We start from the raw sequence: 18,879 nt of genomic DNA, 5'->3' as shown, positions 1-18,879 counted from the left end.
CAGAGTCAAAAGCACTGCCAAGGGTACCCTCCTTTATGCAGTGTATGGACTTAATATGTAATTCACAGAATTTTAAAAAGTCCAAACAAACCCAAGTTTTTACCAAGCCTACTGGAACATAGCAATAGCAAAAGAAGAGCAGCACTAATTGCCTGAAGCAGTGAGTACATGATGTAGAGACAACTATAACCCTGGAAAGGAGTTAGTTGGTAGACCAAAACATAACAGGAATAAATCCAGGAAACATCCTTCTCTTCAGAACAATGAAAGAACAAATTCAGAATGCATTTGCCATGCTGTTGGGAGAGTGAGAAACAAGGGTCTGCAGCCTAAACTAAAAGGTTAAGCCATTTCTATTTACACAGATTTTAACATATCTGAAGAAGCAGGGCCTCTGTTTTGTAACCAGATTAGCTGATGTGAATCTGGCTGCATCTGTGTGGCATCACTACAGTGAGTGGCATCCAAGTGGATGACTAATCGTGGCAGGGAATTGGGTTTCCAGACTGGGCTGTGAGGTGGTCAGGCAGTCAAAGAGCTGTGTATAGATATGCTCATGAGCAATTCTAGTCCATTCACTACATCCTAAGTGCAGACATAGGACTGCTGAGATCTCCCTGATCTTTGGCAAAATTAAAGATAATCTATATATTAAAGCTCCAAAAATTCATATGAGAAGGAGTGAAATGTGCTTTTCCTGTATTGCTGTACAAGGTGGGGTATTTTGGGTAATTATAAATCCTATATGAAATGACAGGCTGGAAGAAAATGAAATCTGTTTCAGAGGAAAATGAAATATAGAGTATACAATTTAACTTTTCCCTGGAAATTGGGAAAAGTAGAAGACAAGAAAACAGCAATAGTTTCAGCCTTATAAGTGCTCATCTAGTTTACATTCAGAGTCTTTCAGTGAATGCCACAATTAAAAACTCCTTCAGAACAAAATTGACATGATTTTGCTTATTACACAGATGGTGATGTCAGCTACTAAACTTCATTTGTCCTAGCATCCTATTACCCATCTGAAATTCTGAGTGATGGAAACAATTAAGGTTGGAAGAGCAAAAAAACCTCCTCATGTTTGAATCAAGTGATGAGAAATCCACCTGATAAGCAGATGTTGCTCAGTTGTTTGTCAGCCTAATGCAACTACCTAAATGATTTTATTTACAACCCGAGGCTTTCCTACCAGTTTATCATATCTGTGTTAGCTTTGCTTAATGAAAATAGCAAAACAGAGAGATATTTTTTTTCTAACCCCACAGGTTGATCTGAGAACTCCTACAGTATTTTAGGAAAGTCAGGGCTGCCATTGTTGTCATCTAGACAAAAAGCAGGAGGATGGTGTTATTTTGTTACTGTGACATGTTTCTAAATGTACCTTGTGGATTCATATAACCATAGGATGGTATGTCTGCTGGTGACTCATGCTGACTCACCCACTGAGCCAGAATTTACTGAGCCTTCTTCTGTGCCCACACACAGAGATATGATTTCCAGTCTGAGTGAGTTCTTTAAAATTTAATTTAGTAGGCTTTAACTACAGAGACAGATATGCTTCTTCAATAGCTGCCTTAATTTGTTTTTATGTCTTATTAAATGTGTGTTCAGATTATGTTTTGCAGAATCCTTTGAAATCAATTTTGAAAATAATGTGGATAAGTGCAACTGTGCTTTCCAGAGATGAAGGTCTGTCTGAAAGCACTGGAGGTGGAAGCATTGATAATCTACTGATGCCATGGACCTAAAGGCCTAATACATAATCACTGCCTCTCTGCTGTGGCTGTAGCAGCAGTGCTTGTGGGTAAGTCCCTAGGCAAAGGCAGTGAATAATTAATTTTAAAAAGACAAGTTGACCTGATTCTGTTTTTATTTTTAAGACTGAAAAATGTATATAGCCCCACTGCAATCCACAGAATTAAATGGTATAGAACTAGGTGTGAAAGCAATTCTTTAAATGCTACCACAGATGTCTTCAGAGTGATTTTACTTTTTTTGAAATAATAGAAATTATATGGAAGATTTTAATGGGAATGTGATCAGTCCCATTATTTGTCACTCTCCAAATTCTGGTCAAAATCTGCTATGGTGTAGCAGCCTTAAAAGTAATTTTCCTGTTGTTACAGTACAGGCTGTAGTGACTGAGGAGACAACTACCCCAGATTCTCTCTTGGAACCAAATAAAAGCTCCTCTTCAATCTCATACTCTTTGGTGAAGACTCCTATGTTTTGTTAAATCAGGATTTATGATAGTCTCATTCTGACTCCAGGATTCTTTACCCACCACAGAAGCTAAGGGAGATGAAAAAATATTTTGCTTGGACTACTTCTGCATAATTTGCTTTTTAAACTCTTCTGACAAATGACAAATGAATGTTCAAGCAACAGAAAACGAGATGTGTGTATCCTCCCCAAACTAAAAGTTATCAAATGCTTCAGTAAGTTGAGAGGTCTCTTGACTTTTCTCCACCTTTCCAATAGTCTGAAAGAACAGTTGATTCCCCCAAGCCACATGCCCTTCCCTCTTTCTCTGGGATTTTATGTCACTTCTCCAAAGTATGTCAGCTTTGACAGTGTTTTGGGGCTGTGTGTTTTACTTCTCTTGCTCCTGCAGTCAGTCAGGCATGATTCCTAATCTGCAAAAATTCATCTATGATTCTGTCTTCTCATCTCTGGAGTTTACTAAATTGCCCTGTCCTGTAAATCTGAAAATGCTGGATGAGTGGACACTTCATCCCCAGTGGTTTCGGCTTCGCTGACTTCCTTGTACTTTGAGCGTGCAGTCCCTTGTTCTGCTTTTGGAGAACAAAAGCCCCACACTGTGTCTTTAGTCATACCTTCCTGCCTGCATCATTGTTCACACAGGGCTTTCTTGTAATTCTGTAGCCAGTATTCAGAAGCTGTTGGGTTTGCCCTTTGAGATAAATGTGTTTGAAAATAGAATATAGCTTCTTTTTGTTACTTCAAACTTCAGTGATCATTAAGGTTTTGTATGTAATGGAGCATGATACAAGGAGAACCACACAGCTGTATGACAAGGTTTGAATAGAAGTTGAAATATGTGCTTCTCCCTGAGTCCCCACATGTTCTGGTCATTAACATTCCTTCTCTTGCTGTTGCACTGCCACTCAGTCTCATTTGGTCTGAGACCATCCACAATTTCTACCAAACAAGCACAAAGGACTCAGCTCTGCCGTACTCCAGTGAGAGGGATGCTCTGTAGTAGAGATGCCCACTTTTGACATGCTACAATGTTCTCAAAAGAAAGGAGAGGCTCATATACTGCACTCCATCCTTTGCTGCAGGACACAGCAAGTTCCTGAAAGGGCCATAATTACTGAATATATCCAACAGGTTGCTTGCAGCAAGTTGCCCACATTAAAGAGATGAGTGCCCAAGAAATATTGCGGCTGAAAGGAGATTAGTGTCTCCAAGTAATTCAGACATCTCACTGCTGGTCTCCTGCTTTCCAAGCAGTGCTACAGACCTGTGAGGAGAAAAGAGTGATTACTGGATTAATTGTTCTGACAGTAGCTCATTTCTAAAAGCCCTCTTTCTCAAGGGGCTCTGGTCCTTCCTATGTTTTATTACTGGGAGGGAAAGGGCTTCTGGAAAGAATGGAGTAAGAAATAGGCTACTGCCAGTTCCAGAGCAAGTTATCTTGCCTACAGCCTGTTCCAGAGAGGCACAGACTGAATAAATAAACCTAGAGGTCATAGCCACTGGATGCTCCAGCTCTATTTGATGTCTCTGCACATATTGTATCTTCCTTTCTTTTACTCCTGATTTGCAAAAAATATAATGACAATGTGAAAGTGATGTGCTGGTAATTGAAAAAAAGCAACATTATTTTCAAGGAGTGAAGATTCCCAAGCTCCCTCTAGAAATGCAAATAAGCAGTTTATGGCATTTAAGCTAATGCTGGCCTATCTTAGGTAAGCACACATGATTGCAAAGCCTGTATCCAAAGGTCCCTCTCTAGCCCAATAAAGGAGCACTGAGATTTTCTGTACCTCTGTAGCTTATTCAGTGCTAGCATCCAGTTCTTAGTACCATACTGTGATATGGAAGTGCCAGCAGTGGGTTTGGCAGTGTCCACTGTGTACTTACCTCTGCGCTTATTGTGCTTCAGCTGTGGAGCCCCTCTTAATTATTTTTATTTCAAACACTTTATGAAAAAGCTGACCTTATTAACATGTCAGAGCTTTGTGAAGTAGTGCTCTCTGGTTATTATGTTGTTATTCTTTCTTTTCCAGCTTTTAGAATTTTGCTGTTATTAGAGCCTTTTGGAACGGACTGTAATGATTACGTTTCTTGAATCTTTTTAGACATGTAAGATACTCACTTGGCTTCTCCTGGCAGCTGTACACTCTGTGGTTCCCTGTGGCACTCTCATTTGACTGTCTTGGAGTTCCACCTGTTCTTCTCCCTTGCCCCTCCTTCCCTGTGATTTGTTGCATCCATGGCAGAGCTACAGCTCTGTGTAACTTCCAAAAGATTTAATCTCAGTTGAGCACCTGCAGTTGTGCAATCTCATGTGTTCAATAAATGCCCCACTGGAAAGACTTCTCCCATAGTGCAACACTGACTTGCTATTTGTTAAGAAACACCTTGATTTTTCTAATGTCTCCCAGGTTTTGGGTATCCTAAAGGTTTGTGAGCCAAGTCATTTATTTGGACATGATGATTCTTTAGAAATAACATTCCTTGTGCTTGCCACTCTTACTTGAAATCACGGTTATAACAAAGTAAAGCTAAATAGGGAGCGAAAAGCTATACTAGTAAAGCAAGGGTTAATGTTCTGGTTAAAACACGGAAACAAACACACAAACAGAAAGCAAAGAAACAAGAAAATCCAATTTCAATACCTACATTGTTTGTGCAGTCACTCACAGCTTGCCTCAGGGAATCAAGGAGCCAGTACAGGATCAGGATCAGGATCTACTTCTCTGCTGGGTTTTTCCTGCCCCCGCCCAAAGCAGGAGGGAATTCCCAACTGCAAGAGAGGCTAAACCCCAGCACATTTCTTTGGACCATTGCCCTTCCCTTGCTTCCTTCAATTTAGAGGCAATTCCAATATAAAGTATGGCAGTCTTGACCAACCAGAGTTGTTTAGGTGAATGCAAATGAAACCTGTTTTCTCTTGCCTCAAATGGAATAATCTCTGAGATGCAGTGATCCTTTGACATGTGATTTCCAAATGTAGATTTACCTTCCTGGTTGGAAAGCCAGTTGAATTACAACTTGATTTGGGTCTCCATTTCCCAGGCAGTGCAACTCCTCTCATGAACTTTTTTTTATGCCTTTTTAAGATCTCCTAAATTACATATAATAAACCTATCAACTGCACATCAGACCCTAACCTCATAGCTTGTGAATAATGGATTGTTTTATTCATAGGGCTCAGACATGAGATGCCACTAATAATGATGATTAGTTTAGAGTCTGGAGCATATTCTCAAATAATTTCATTCCTCTTACTTCTTCACTTTATTATATCAGAAACTTTGCAACTATCACAGTAACTTCCAACTCTAATTCCCTTAGCCGTAGTTAATTATAGATATCCTGGCAGTTGCAGAGTTATTTATTCCAGAGTTTCTTGATCATGAGCAGGCTAATCAGAGGTCTTCTGGGGGCCCTTTCACTTTCAGAAATACTGCTTTTAAAATGTCAAGTTCTATCATCAAGGCTTTGTTGGTTTTGTTTCATTTTTGTACTGCAGAGTATAAAATCATGAAACTGCTCATTTCTGCAAAGTGGAACATTCACATTTAAATTCTGATGTCCCCTTGTCACTAGCTTTTGATAATCTTCAAAATTAGGAAATATTAGAAAATAGACCAATAATTTGAAATACTCTTATTTAGTTGGGGGTTCAGTAGCCTGTTAAAAAAGTGTGCTTTACACATTTCTCTGACTTAGTAGTTCTTTAGCTGGCAAAAAGGGCTTTCCCAATGTGCTTATAGTAATTGACAGTCCTTTGGTGGAGTGTGGGAACAGAGTTTGTAACCATCATTGTGCAGAGAATCAACAAGACTGTTCTTATTTTATATTTTCTCTCATATAACTGTAACTACTCATTTATTTTTGTGTTTCAAAAACATAATGAGATTTTTTTTTTCCTTTGAGGGGAATCAGCCCTCTACATTTTACCTGGCTTGTATTCCTGCCAGGACTGGTGGCCCCCTGGCCTGAGCAGAGCTGACCCCAGAGGCTGTGATCACGATGCTGGTTTGTCTTTGCTGTAACAGGAGGGAGTCAGAGTGCTCGGAACCTCGAAGGAAATAAACAGCACACTTCATGTTGACACTGTTGTTATGGCTGGCATATTTTGATCATCTCATTTTCTCTTTGCTACTGATGTACAGTAAAGTGTGAACATTATCTTTGAGCTGCAATCTGATCTTACTGAGCTCTAAGTGCAGCGAAGGGCAGTGGATTTTCTCTTCGGCAGCAACACGAACAGCAGGAGCTCTGGAAATTGTAGTGGCAACAGCAGCTTCTGTTGTGACAGTTCTCTCATAGGTCACCATGGTGAGAATGTATCTGAGTGTTGGGTTTTTTCCCTGTCCAGGCACTAATACAATTTCTAGAACCCAGAATAGTTTATATAAATTATTACCCTTGTCATGAATTATATTCATGCAGATATGCTAGCAAGAAATACACACATTTTCTTTTTTAAGACATTTAATACCTAGACAAAAGATTTGATGATACTTTTAAAATCTTAAAACAGTTGTTTTGATGGTGTGTAGCTGGAAAAAAAAAACCCAAACACCATTAACTGAAAAAAAAGGGTAATAAGCAACAACATAGAACCTGGCCTACATTGTTTTGCTTTTCTTTGTGAAGATTCGTTATATGCTTACACGTTTTAAAATTAGGAATGTTAATGAACTGTGCAAGACAACATGGGACATATATGGATTTTGCATGTAGAAAGCAAGGCTTTTTGTTCAGAGCTTAAAACTGAAATAGCTGTAATGTGACAGTGTCTGACATGGGCAGCTTTGATGGTCAGGGACAGCACCCATCAAACTACCCTAGAAAAATGCAGAAAAGGAATAATTAACTCTTTTTTTTCCTTGAATGAGGGGCTCCATTTGGAGTCAGTGTTACCCTTCTTGCCAATCCTGCTCATTACCTCCCATGCTGGCGTGCAGCCTGTTGATCTCACTGGAAGAGCTGGCTGTTGGCAACCCTTTAACTGAGCCACCACCAAGTGTTTCCATTAACACGTTCACTACATCCCATCTGCAGCTCTGGCCAGCTGGGCCACTTCCTCTGGGGCTGTGCACCACTGGCAAGGATACCAACAGCAGCGCTTAGCTGTTATGAGATTCAAGGGAAAGGGACCCTTCCCTTGCCACAAGCTGCATTTCCTTAGTTTGATTGATTTCTGGGCACTTTTCCTTTCTACTTAAACTGGTATTCATCAGTTGCATGCATATATAAAGTACTCAACAGCCCCTGCTGCAGTTCAGCAGAAACTTCAGGAAAAGGATCAGTGCCCTACTGGACATGCATGATGTTTCTGTCAGAAGACCTTTTTTCTCCCTTTGTCTTGAAAAAAAGAAACCTCCTCAGGACCTGTTTTGTTCATTGTTAATGTTTCAAATGTGTATTAGGGCTGCCCTTCACACTGCACGGTTTGGTTGCTGGTGTTTTTCCCCTCAGAAGGATGGTGAGTCACATCTATTCCATTTAATAGCTCCTCTGATCTTAACAGAATGCCCTCAGCAGAAACATCCTTGAATAATACAGACCACTCACACAGATCAGATTGCTCCTGCCTGATGTGTTGCCCCATGCCAGACAGCTTCACTTACCCATGAGAACAGTGTGTGCCACAAGCCCCTGCTCTCACTGGGGTCCTCAAGCTCTTATTCTTCCTCAGAAATGGGGATAAAGAGAGATGACAGTGAATGGAAATGGGGGAAGGTATTTTCAAAGTGCCACTGATTTTATGTGGGAAGGTGTTTTTAAAGTGCCACTGATTTTTTGAATTAACCTTTGTCACTCTCCCAGGTAATTACTTATCATAGTTACTGTAAGGAAAGGTAAAATATTAACAGCATTGATAATTAACAGTCATGAATTAACTGAATTAACAGTAATGATAATTCCAAATTAATTAGGAAATAACACAAAGATTAAATAGGAAGCTGTTAACTTGTCATTAGATACTATTAGAGATTATGGTTAGGAAAGAAGTGTAAGTGGGCAGCAAAAAGTAGCAATGGAATTGCATTGACAGTAAGAGATCTCAGTTAATATTTACATATTTCAATGATAAACTCTTCAGGCTTATTTTTAGTTTTACTCTCATGCTTACTTTTAAATTTTCATTAGAATGGTCTCAGCTATAAAACTGTGTGTCTATGCAGCATTTAAAAGATGTTTGAAAATTGAGAGGATATTGTTACCAGAATTCATCTATTTTATGGAGCTTAAAAGCAAGCTTGTTAGGGAAACTCGACTGACTTCTTCAATAAGCTTAAAAGATGATAAGAACATAAACATTTTACAGTTGACATGCTTAAGATTTTGGACTATTGTGGAATTGGCAGGCTACCCCAACAAGGGAAGAGTGAGAATCTTGACTCCATGTTTCAGAAGGCTGATTTATTATTTTATTATATATATTATATTAAAAGAAAATTATATATTAAAACTATACTAAAAGAATAGAAAAAAGGACTTCATCAGGAGGCTAGCAAGAAATAGAAAGGAATGATAAGAAAATCTTGTGACTGCTCACAGCCTTGACACAGGTGGCTGTCATTGGTCATCAAGTAGAAACAATTTCACATGCTGGGTAAACAATTCTCCAAATCACATTCCAAAGCAGCAAAACATGGAGAAGCTGAAGCTTCTCAGGAGAAAAGATCCTAATGAAAGGATTTTTCATAAAATATGTCCATGACAGACTATCTTAAAACATACTAAGTTCTCTTAAAATACTTCAGTCAAAGGTAGAAAAGATTAATCTAAAGTCCAGATAGCCAGTGAAGAACAAACTAGGGCAGCAATAAAGATGAAGGCACTTTAGGGATGGTGGATGAGAGTAGTCTAAGCAAAAGGTGGTGTTCTAACACCAAAGCAAAATGTTCAGCAATATTTTAGACTGGAACAGGAGACAGCAAGAAGTTAACAAAACTGACAGTTCTGATCTGTGTCCTGCGCTACCACAATACTGCACTGAGTTCTGAGCTTCCCAATGGCAGAGAGGAAAAGTGTGAACACAAGTTACTGAGTTAGCCAGGCAAATTATTCCTTATCAGCTAGGATGCTCTGGCAGCCTGTCATAGCTGAAATGAACACGTTTTCCTTGGGCAGCTGGGTGAGCTGGGAGCACACACACAGAGACAGCTATTACAGCCTCTCTGTGGTGCAGTAACTTATTAAGCCATGCTAAGTCACGGCTTAATTACAAACTGGCTTGACAGCTTGTGGCTGTCTGTCCCTACCCAATTTAACAACACGAACAAAGCTGAAATGAAGGCAACAGAAATAATCATGGCACAACAACCCCTTCAGTTTGTAACATCTCAAAGCCAGCTCATGGCTGCTGGTGTGCATCTCCCAATAAGCACTTCCACACTGCCAATTAAGTGCCTCTGTGAAGGCACTTAACCTGTTGCCCAGCCACGCTTAAGACTGCATTTGTCATTCTAATGCTGAAGCTGAATGACATTTCATATCATGCTGTGATAAACTACCATATTTTGTCCTTCTTTGTCATGTTTTTGAAGTGATGAGCTCTCAGCAGCTAGCTAAAATTTCTTATACTGAGGTCTTGCTTTTATACTCTTCAAGTTAACTGCATCTCTATTTCTATTTAAATGTATGTGGTTTCCAAGTTTTCCTTACTGTTGGTATCCCTAAGCACTGGGTCATTTACAAATTTATCCCCCACCACTTTCTTGTATCAGCGTCATTGAAGAAAATATCTAGTAGGTTTAAGCCCAAACTTATCCTGGGCACTGGGGGAGTGTGGGGGTTTGTGATGGCAGGAAGAAAAGAGAACCACCTCTACTCAGACTCTTCATTTCTGATCATTAGATTTTGCTTTATCCTCTATGGATACTCCATCATCTCCATTAGTCTCTGGTACTGCTCTGCTAATTCCTGTCATCTCCTCCTTTATCTAGAAGTTGAAAGATATTATCAAAGGAAGATCTTAGGTTAATCTGGTAAAGCCCACCTTTAGTAAACAAACATTACACTTTCTCATTTCCTGATATACTTACTTTAAAAAGCTTACTACCAGACAAGTGATTTCATTTGACACAATTTTCTGACTTCTGGAATGGGCATTTTCTGTTCTTTCTGCCCAGAAACTGTGTTTGACTTTCATCTTATATGTAATACTAGCAATTTCCTTTTCCTCCTAGCTATTAGCCATCCTGCCCTCCAACCCCATGTTCAAGATCACCATATTTACTGAAAATTGAGGCCAAAATACACATTTAGTTTTAGAATCAGATGTAGACTATTTCTTAACCCCACTTCTTCCTCAACGGAAAGCAGCATCACTTCCTTCTTACACCATTATGTCACAGCTGGATAACATCTTGCTGTTATTTAAGATGCTGGTTTTTTTCATAAATCAACCTGATTTTCCAGATAAATTCTCCCACTTATTGATGTTTGAGATCCTTCCTGAAGGACCAGACCTTTTTTCTGTTTAATGCTCTCTGCTTGTAATTCTTACCCTTCTCTTGATGCCCCTTCTTTTCTACTTATGCTTGAGGCTTCTACCTCAAAGCCGTTTTGCCTTCTGTGAGATACAGGACCCAAGTCAAACCCTTGGTTTCAAGGTACCTAAGGTTTCTTCCATGTTGAAGTTTTCATTATACAAGATGATTTTGTTGCCACATTCACTTATCACAGTTCCTTCACTTATCACAGTTTCCCTTTCTGAAGTTGAGAATGTTCTACTTTCTTTCACCCCTTCCTTTCATCACACAAGTTGTGATCACTGACTCCAGGGTTATTACTTACCATCAGGCCTTTGAGGGCATATTCCTGAACCACCACCCCAAAGCAATACGATTTACAGGCTCACTGACAGAGAATTTAATTTACTGCCAGTCCAGAACGTCTGGCCCCAAATATGAGTAGCATGTATTCCCCAAATTATTAAATGAGAATTTGAAATCTCACTGGCTCTTTCTTTGAACCAAGCAGTACCATCTCTTCAGCAATATGGAGTTTTCTAACTACCTCCAGACTTTCCACCTGGAGCCTGGAATGATTTTAGGGCCCTCTTCTCTCAGTAAGATCTGCAATCATCTTTATCAAAAATATATGAGAACTGAATTTTGAGTTGCTTTATTATTTACCTTTTATTCGCAGAACATCACTTCTTTGACATAGAATATTACTACACAATTTTATTTTTACTTCTGCGTTTGCTCAACCACAAATTCCCTCGAATCCACAGGTTCTGGTTAGGAACTGAGTGTTCTTTTATCACAAGGAGGGTGTTCTGAACTGCTTTCTAAAATACCTCCATGTTTGGTTTTTTTTTTTCCAAAGTACTGGAAATAGTATATCCACTTTTCAATTATTTCATTTTGACACAGTAACATTACCTTTTTGCCTTTGTCAGTGTATGTAGTTTTTTCTTCGCTACCCATCCTACATTCTTTCTATTCCCCATTGCTGTATTAACATTTAGTCTTCCTCTTGTTGAGCAAAACAAAGGCAAAATATTACATGAAACTTTCAAAATTTTCCCTGTTCATTTCTTAATGTGAAGATGACCTTATTATCTGTGGTGATTTCCTTCCTTTCTTCACAGATGGTGTAATCCCGAAGGGGTACCCAGGCAAGTGGCGAAGAACGAACTACTGTTGTTTAGTGAATTAGTTTCCATGGGAAGTTTACTCAGCTGAAAATGAAAGAGTTTGTTTGCTTTGCAGATAAAAAAGTAACCATGTACCATAAATATTGTCAGTGTCTGAGAATGCCTTCTTGTGAAACCAGAGCAGCCACCATTTGTCAAATTAGTCTGAAGGCCAGCTAAAACACTAGATGTATACATGCTTCGGACAACCAGCTAATGTTTGAAAAACAGAGGTAAAAGCTGAGAAAATTGCATGAAAACACTGTCAGATCAAGTAGCTTCCCAAAGGTACTGATTTTTGGCAGGACCGGATTTACAGCTCATTAATTTGAACATTAAACAAATGTAATTATTGAGATTTGTCAACAGCTACTCCTAAAAGGACAAATCACCTCACCAATAACAACAGAACATTCAAAAATGGGAATTTTAAAAACCCTGTAGAAGAACTCACCTTCATTCCTCTTTAGTGTAGTATCAAAGCTGTTTGCAAATTACCTTTATCCCATACTATTTCCCATTTATTACCATTTCTGTAGAGCATAGTTATTTTCATCACCACTGAGAATAAAGTGGGCATTGCACGTATTAAAAAATGCCGACTCTTTCAGGCATGCACACATCACCGTTGATCCAACACACAAGTATTCCCACAAATATCCTGCCTTGGTAATCTTACACAAAGCTTAACTGGAGCCAGCCATGAAACGGCACAAAATCCCTGGATTAGCCATTAACTCCACATTGCCACATACAAACCATTATTTCACCTACTTGTTACTTCACCGCCCGCCCCTGCTGCCTGTCACTGCTGCTTGCTTCTTGCCACACACACCTCTTGAGCAATGCCAGCGTTGAGTTTTAGCCCACAGAAACCAGCCAGATATGCACATTTTCTACTGATTAGGAATGTGCTGTTTACACTGGGCTATGGACTCGTGGGCACAGTGTAGGTTTTCAGTTAATCGCTAACATTTAAGCAGGTCATGTTTGAAAAGCAGTAGGGGATATCACTTATTACTTTAGAGAAAATGTAGGGTAATATTTATTATTTTGGGAAGTCCATTCTTCCCAAAGAATTGTAAAGGTTGTACAGCTAGTGAGATGATATGGAAAGCAAGTATTTTACTTTTTCTAAATTTGTTATAAAACCATATATGAAATTAGAGCTGTAGGTGAAAGGAAGGGGATCAGAACCCCTGTAAAACCTAGAAGCAAGGAGAAAAGCAGGGTCAGAAGGTTTGAATGACAACTCAAAGCCTAATTTGTGATTTCTTGCAGTACTTCTGTAGATTTGTCACTGGGGGAAGAGTGGCTGCTACAGTAAATTGGAGGGAAGAGTCAGTAGTAGCTGAGTATACAATGTACATACTGAGCAAAATTATCTAATGCTGCCCAGGGTATCTCTCTGGCAGGTACCCAAGAAGCAAAGTAGGGGATGCAAACAGGGACCTGATAAAATTACAGCCCAGTTCCATACCTGCTGAAATCTGTGCAGGATATACCATTAATTTAAAAAGTGTCAAGCTCTCAAAAAATTCTTGGTGAATCTCTTGAAATAAAAAACAGTTTCAAAACTCCAAGAAATATCTAGGCTAAATAAATTTTGCATTAATCAACCCTAAGATATAGCAATTTTTAGGCAGATTTGTCATTGCTTTAATAATACATGAATTATATTTAAATGATTATGAGATATAAGCCTGAGGAAAGGAAAAAAAAAAGAAGAAAAAAGATCCCTAGCTATATAAAAGTATCTTGAGTCCCAGATCATGTGGACACAGCAAAGTTAACTAGGTTGATTGGCAGCTGGGTCTGGGCACTCAAATTAGCTTGTCTGTGAGCAAGTTTTCTATGACAGGAGGGGAAGCGCAGTCTCAGCATTCTGGCTCTTTCTGAACGGGCTCACGAGTGCCTGTGCTGAGGCAATCTAGGTTTCATTCTCATTCAGCTCTACCAACTGGTGGGGAGCTCTGGGAAGCAGCCCTGGCACACAGGGGTGGACTATCCCAACTTCTCAGTGTGGAATGGATGCATTTGAACCCACAGAGAGCAAAGCACCGGCTCTTAGAGCTGCAGCTGCATCAGTCACACCCTCAGAGCTCCGTGCAAGGATTTTCTGCCGTGAGTGGTGGTGCCCATGACCTTGGAGGTAAAAGCTGCAGTGTTTTCTGCACTGTGGATATAACTCCGGAGGCCCTGGGAAAATAATCCCATCATGTGCCTATTTGGAAGACTGGGAGAGAATTTCAACTCCAGATAGAAAAGCTCTCATCTTTTTCAGGGTCAGTTCCTTTTGTAAACACTCCAGAAAATGAATAGAAGAATAAATACAAATGCTTTACAAAGTGTTTTGAGCCATGGTGTCAAGTCCTGCATGTGAAGGGTGCTCACTCATGCTGATGTATTCAGTGTGTGGGGAGGAAACACCTCAGAGTAAGGAAAGGGACAAAAGCATCAGAGAATTACGGTGTGGGAATTATTATGCCATTTCTACAGACAGCACATTAAAGTTTGGGTTCTCGGGAGTGCAAGGCAAGGATATACCTTCCAGCTTTCCAGGAAAGCCTATAGGGCTTTCCTGCAGGGGCTGAACCGCCATACAGAGCTGTAGGAGCACGAGTGGGGTCCCTCTCCAGCGAGGTGAACGGCAGCTAGCGTCAGCCAGCCATTGACTGAGAAAGGTGGGAATAGCACGGGATTACGAGGGATCAGACAGATTTTCATGTTCTTTCCTGAATAAACAGTTTTGCTTTGGGGCAAGGCAGAAGCCGCAGGGCAGGGGAGCCCCCGCCGGGCGCTCATTCCGGGCTCCCGCGGCGGGGCCGTCCCTGCGGCCGGAGCGGCGGCGGCGGGAGCGGCTGCGCCTTCCTGCGCTCCCCCCTGCCGCGACTCGGGGCTCGGGGGAGATTTTGGGGTCACCTTATCATCTTCTACACGCACCGAAAGGAGGGGGTGGGGGTCGGCCTCTTCTCCCAGGCAAGTAGTGAGTGACAGGACGAGAGGAATTAGCCCCAGGCTTTGCCAGAGGAGGTTTAGGCTGAGCATCAGGAAGAATTTCTTCAGAGAAAGGGAGATTAGACATTGGAATGGGCCGCCCAGGGATGTGATGGCGGAGTCACCATCCCTGGAGGTGCTTAAGGAAACATTGGATGAGGCCCTCGGTGCCACGGTCTAGTTACATGGAGGAGTTGCTCCCCGGTCACGGGTTGGACTCGATAACTCAGGAGTCTTTTCCAACCCGATTGATTCTGTGATTCAGTGATTCTACTCTTCAGGCGGCCCCGGTGTCAGCAGGGCTCGGTGGGGTACCAGGGGCGGCCCCGAGACGCCTCATTCGGGCACCCGAGTGGGGCCGCGGCCCCTGTGTCCCCTGAGACGGGACACGGCACTGGAGCCCCGCGGGCAGATGGGAACGCAGAGACCGAGCCACCTCCAGCCTCGCTCTTTGGTGCGGTAACACCAGCAGCCCCACATCCCATATCCCAGACCCCAGATCCCAAATCCCGGCTCCCGCCCCCCGAGCCGTGCGAGGTGCAGCGGGTCCCGCCTGGGGCGCCAGGCCCCGCCCCCCTCGGGCGGGACACCTGCCCCCGCGCGCCCTGATTGGCTGCTGGTGATGTAATCGCGCGCACATACGGGTACTCCCCACTGCCCCCCGTGGGGCACGGGGGAGGTCGCGCGCCCCTCGCCCGCCCCGCGACCAATCGCCGTGCGGAGCGGCTCGGCGCGCGGGCCGAACCGCGCTCCGCTCCCCCGCCGGCCTCGCTTGATTGGCAGGAGCAGCAACCAATCAGAAAAAGGGGCCCGCGGGTCGGTTCACGCCCCCCTGGCGAAGAGGCGGCCGGGGCGAGAGAGGCAGCGGGAGTGGCGGCGCTGGGAGCCAATGGCCTGCAGGCAAACCGCGCCGCCGGGAGGGAGGGGATGTGGCGGCGGGAGGGAGGCTGGGAGGGGCGAGGGCGCTCGCTGACAGCCGCTTCCGTCAGTCCTGCCCGAGGCTGCGAGGCCGGAAAAAAAAAGTGCGGAGAAAGACGGAGTCCGTGCGCTGTCGTCTTGACTGACGAGAGCCGCAGCCAATAGTTACCAAAGCAGGCAGGGGAGACCCAATCAGAGAAAAGCTTTTGGGCGGGGCCTGGGTGTGAGCGGCGAACGTATCTACCAATGACAGCGAGGAAGGGCTGTGCCGACGGGGCTGGCGGCCAATGGGCGGCGGGGTGAGCCTGGCCCCGCCCAGCTCTCCCGAGCGCGGTGACGCGGGCGGGGGGACGGCGGCTCCAACATGTCCGCGCTGCTGGCGGCGCTCCGAGTGCGCGACCGGGCGGCGGCGGCGGCCGGCGGCGGCCAGCGCGGGGCGGCGCGCGCCTGAGCCCGAGCCAGCACCGCCCGTACCCGCGCCGGGCCCCGCAGCGCCGCCGGGCGCCGGGGGACGCGGGGCACACAGGTAGAGAGGGCGGCCGGGGCTGAGCGGGCGGACCGGGGCCGGGGCTGCGGCGCCGGGGGAGGCAGCGAACGCGGCGTGCGGCGGGTGCGCCCCCGGGGAACGAGCGGGCGCTGCGAGGCCCGGCCGCCGCCTTCCTCCCGCCGCGGGAGAAGGGAGGGCCGGGGCCGCGCTGACACGGCCCAGGCCCCGCACGGCCGCGGAGCCGGCAGGCCCGGCCTCGCGTGGGTGGCACCGGGGAAGGCGGCGGAGGGGTCCCGCGTGTGCCGGCGGCCGGAGCCGGGCGGGGGGCGGCCGGCGGGCCGGGCTCGCGCACGTGCATGGGCCGGGCCCTGGGGAGCGCCGGGCCGGGCCCGTGATACCGACGGCCCGGGCGGGGCGGGCAGCGGGCGGCACGGCCCCGGTGCCGGGGGAGAAGCTGCCGTGAGGGCTCGGTGCTCGTGACGAGCTGGGGATGGAATCACGGGCAGATGGGCAGTGCCGGGGAGCCTTTGGGCGAAAGGAGTTGAAGGCAGTTCTTACTCGTAGTTCGGAGCTTGCTGGCTCTGCCAACCCAGTAGATATACTTTTACCATAATTTACAATAATATCTCTCTGGGAAGGAGGGCGTCATTTTGATGAATTTAGTTCGAGGCAGCTAATAACATCTGTACCTGTCTCGTTTTGTGTGCGGTAGGTTGAGCGATGTGTTTATTCCGTGGGGATGCAGGTGGTGGGTGAAAGCACACGTGTTCGGGAGCAGTGGTATGGGAAGGCCTGTGAATTTAGGAGTAAGAGGTAAACAGGCTTCTGTGTGTTGTGAGAAATAAGGTGGTAAGTTGGCAGGCGTCTAAAGGCCATGGGGGAGGGAGGCTTCGGGTGGTAGGGAAGCCTGTGTACAAGTTACAGGCACAGTGGTAACAGGTTGCTACAAGGTTCTGGACTTGTTTTGTTTCGTGGCCACTGTGGTTAGACTTAATGTGCGAGACCTTCGTGTGTAATATGAGCTGGTATGTGGACAGCAAGTCATGCGTGTTCCTGCTGCTGTGCTTTGGTTTGTCTGCTGCTCACACTGGGAGCTGAGAGAGATGCCCGGCTGTCACCAGCTCGGAGAGTTCTCTGTCTGGTGTGTGGAGTGGGCTAGAGCAGAAAGCAACGTGGTGTGTGTCCTGGAAACTTGAGAGGAAGCATGAGTTGGTGTTTCATATGTAATGAAATGAAGGGAAAGGCTGGATATTTGTTGTTTGGCTCATGGAATACAAATGGGGAAACGTGTAGCAAATGCCCAGTGTTGGAATCATGTTAGTACTTTTTGGAGAAAAGTCTGTGCATGTGCTAGGGAGCTGTAGAACTGTAGTTATATATGTTTTTGACAGGCATCAGCCACTCTGAATTTCTGTCTATTTGGTCATCAGTGCTGTCTTCCTGTAGGTAAATTTTCAAGGATGACTGTGGACTCCAGGAAAGTGAGGGGGTTTGAGTGGATGTTTGGGTATGGTTGAAAATGGGAGGAAGATGAATTTGCACGCATTAGATTCTGTTAGGATATGTATACATGTGTGTATCAGGGGAATGGTATTTGTGCAAAAGGGAAACTGGAGTTTTCGTATTGCTGAGTTAGTTAGTCTGTGCATAGAGAGAGGAGGCAGGCGGTTTTGGCTGAGGCTGTGAAACGCTGAAATGGTGTGGGGGAGGGACGGTGAACTGGCTCCAGGGTCCTGTACAGGTTGGAGGCTGTGGGGATTCTTTGCTGCTCCTATATGGAGAGAAGTATTTTATAGTTATGACACCTGGTGAAAAGGAAAAAAGTGAATAAAGATGATGAGGCAATTTAGTACTGTTATGAATATTACTGGATTAAAAGAGGTTACAGGACAGTCAAGGGGTTTCTGGTCAAGTGCTTTTTTTGTTTGTTTATTTTGTTCTGTTTGTTTCACTGGATAAATTGACCATTAACTTTAAAGGTAAACTTTTGCTGAAACTAGCACTCATCATGATGTTGACAGGTCAGCAGCTAACTAAAAGCACTTAATGTGGTATAGACAAACTCCTGTGTGTATGTGTGGGCTCGGGCTCCAGTACATCTATTGTATGTGTTTATTACCTGCATTTTCTGTACCTTAACACTTAACTGTGAGTTTGCATATCCAGAGTGTATGAAATCTTCACTTGAGGGTCAGAGATTTGTGAAGAGAGAATCCATTTAGAATGGAAAGCTGCTTGGATGAGTTGGAAATCAGGACTAATTATGTGTCTATCCCATGTTCTGAAGTTTGGGGTAGTAGGTTCCATTTATTTGCATAGGCCCTCATCTCTTGTTCTGCAGATCTTTAGAGGAGGCTGTTACATAGGGCAGTGATTTAATTAAGGCACACAACAGCAGGATGAGGGAAATGTAATTAATGTAGTGTGGAGAGGACTGCATAGAGAACCCATTTGTCTTTTATAGTGGTAGTCATGAATGATCAGTCAGTAATGTCAGGAACAAGAGAAAGAAATGAGTAGTCTTGTAGTTATCCTGGACAATCCAGTTCTCCTCTTGTCTCTGGTGTGCATTGCTCTCAAGCTTTTCCAATGATAATCACTTATGTGTGTTTCTGAC

At 43.9% G+C, this 18,879-nt stretch overlaps 1 protein-coding gene across 3 annotated transcripts in view; it reads left to right on the top strand.

Moving 5' to 3' along the window:
* The first annotated feature begins 15,675 nt into the window (after window positions 1–15,675).
* The window catches only part of PPM1B (protein phosphatase, Mg2+/Mn2+ dependent 1B), a 61,183-nt gene continuing 57,979 nt past the window's right edge, over window positions 15,676–18,879 (top strand). For 2 of the 3 annotated variants that reach the window (XM_064708980.1, XM_064708977.1), the window contains exon 1: window positions 16,176–16,301. The gene's annotated coding sequence lies outside the window, so the exon portion shown is untranslated. Of the gene's footprint in view, window positions 15,758–16,175; window positions 16,302–18,879 lie in introns of those variants that run through there. The other variant, XM_064708979.1, reaches the window with a different exon arrangement.

The sequence above is a fragment of the Zonotrichia leucophrys genome, chromosome 3 (genome assembly GCF_028769735.1).
Source record: "Zonotrichia leucophrys gambelii isolate GWCS_2022_RI chromosome 3, RI_Zleu_2.0, whole genome shotgun sequence".
Classification (NCBI taxonomy): Eukaryota; Metazoa; Chordata; class Aves; order Passeriformes; family Passerellidae; genus Zonotrichia; species Zonotrichia leucophrys.
Note: the sequence above shows the minus strand (reverse complement) of the source record. Positions and strands in the feature narration are given on the sequence as shown.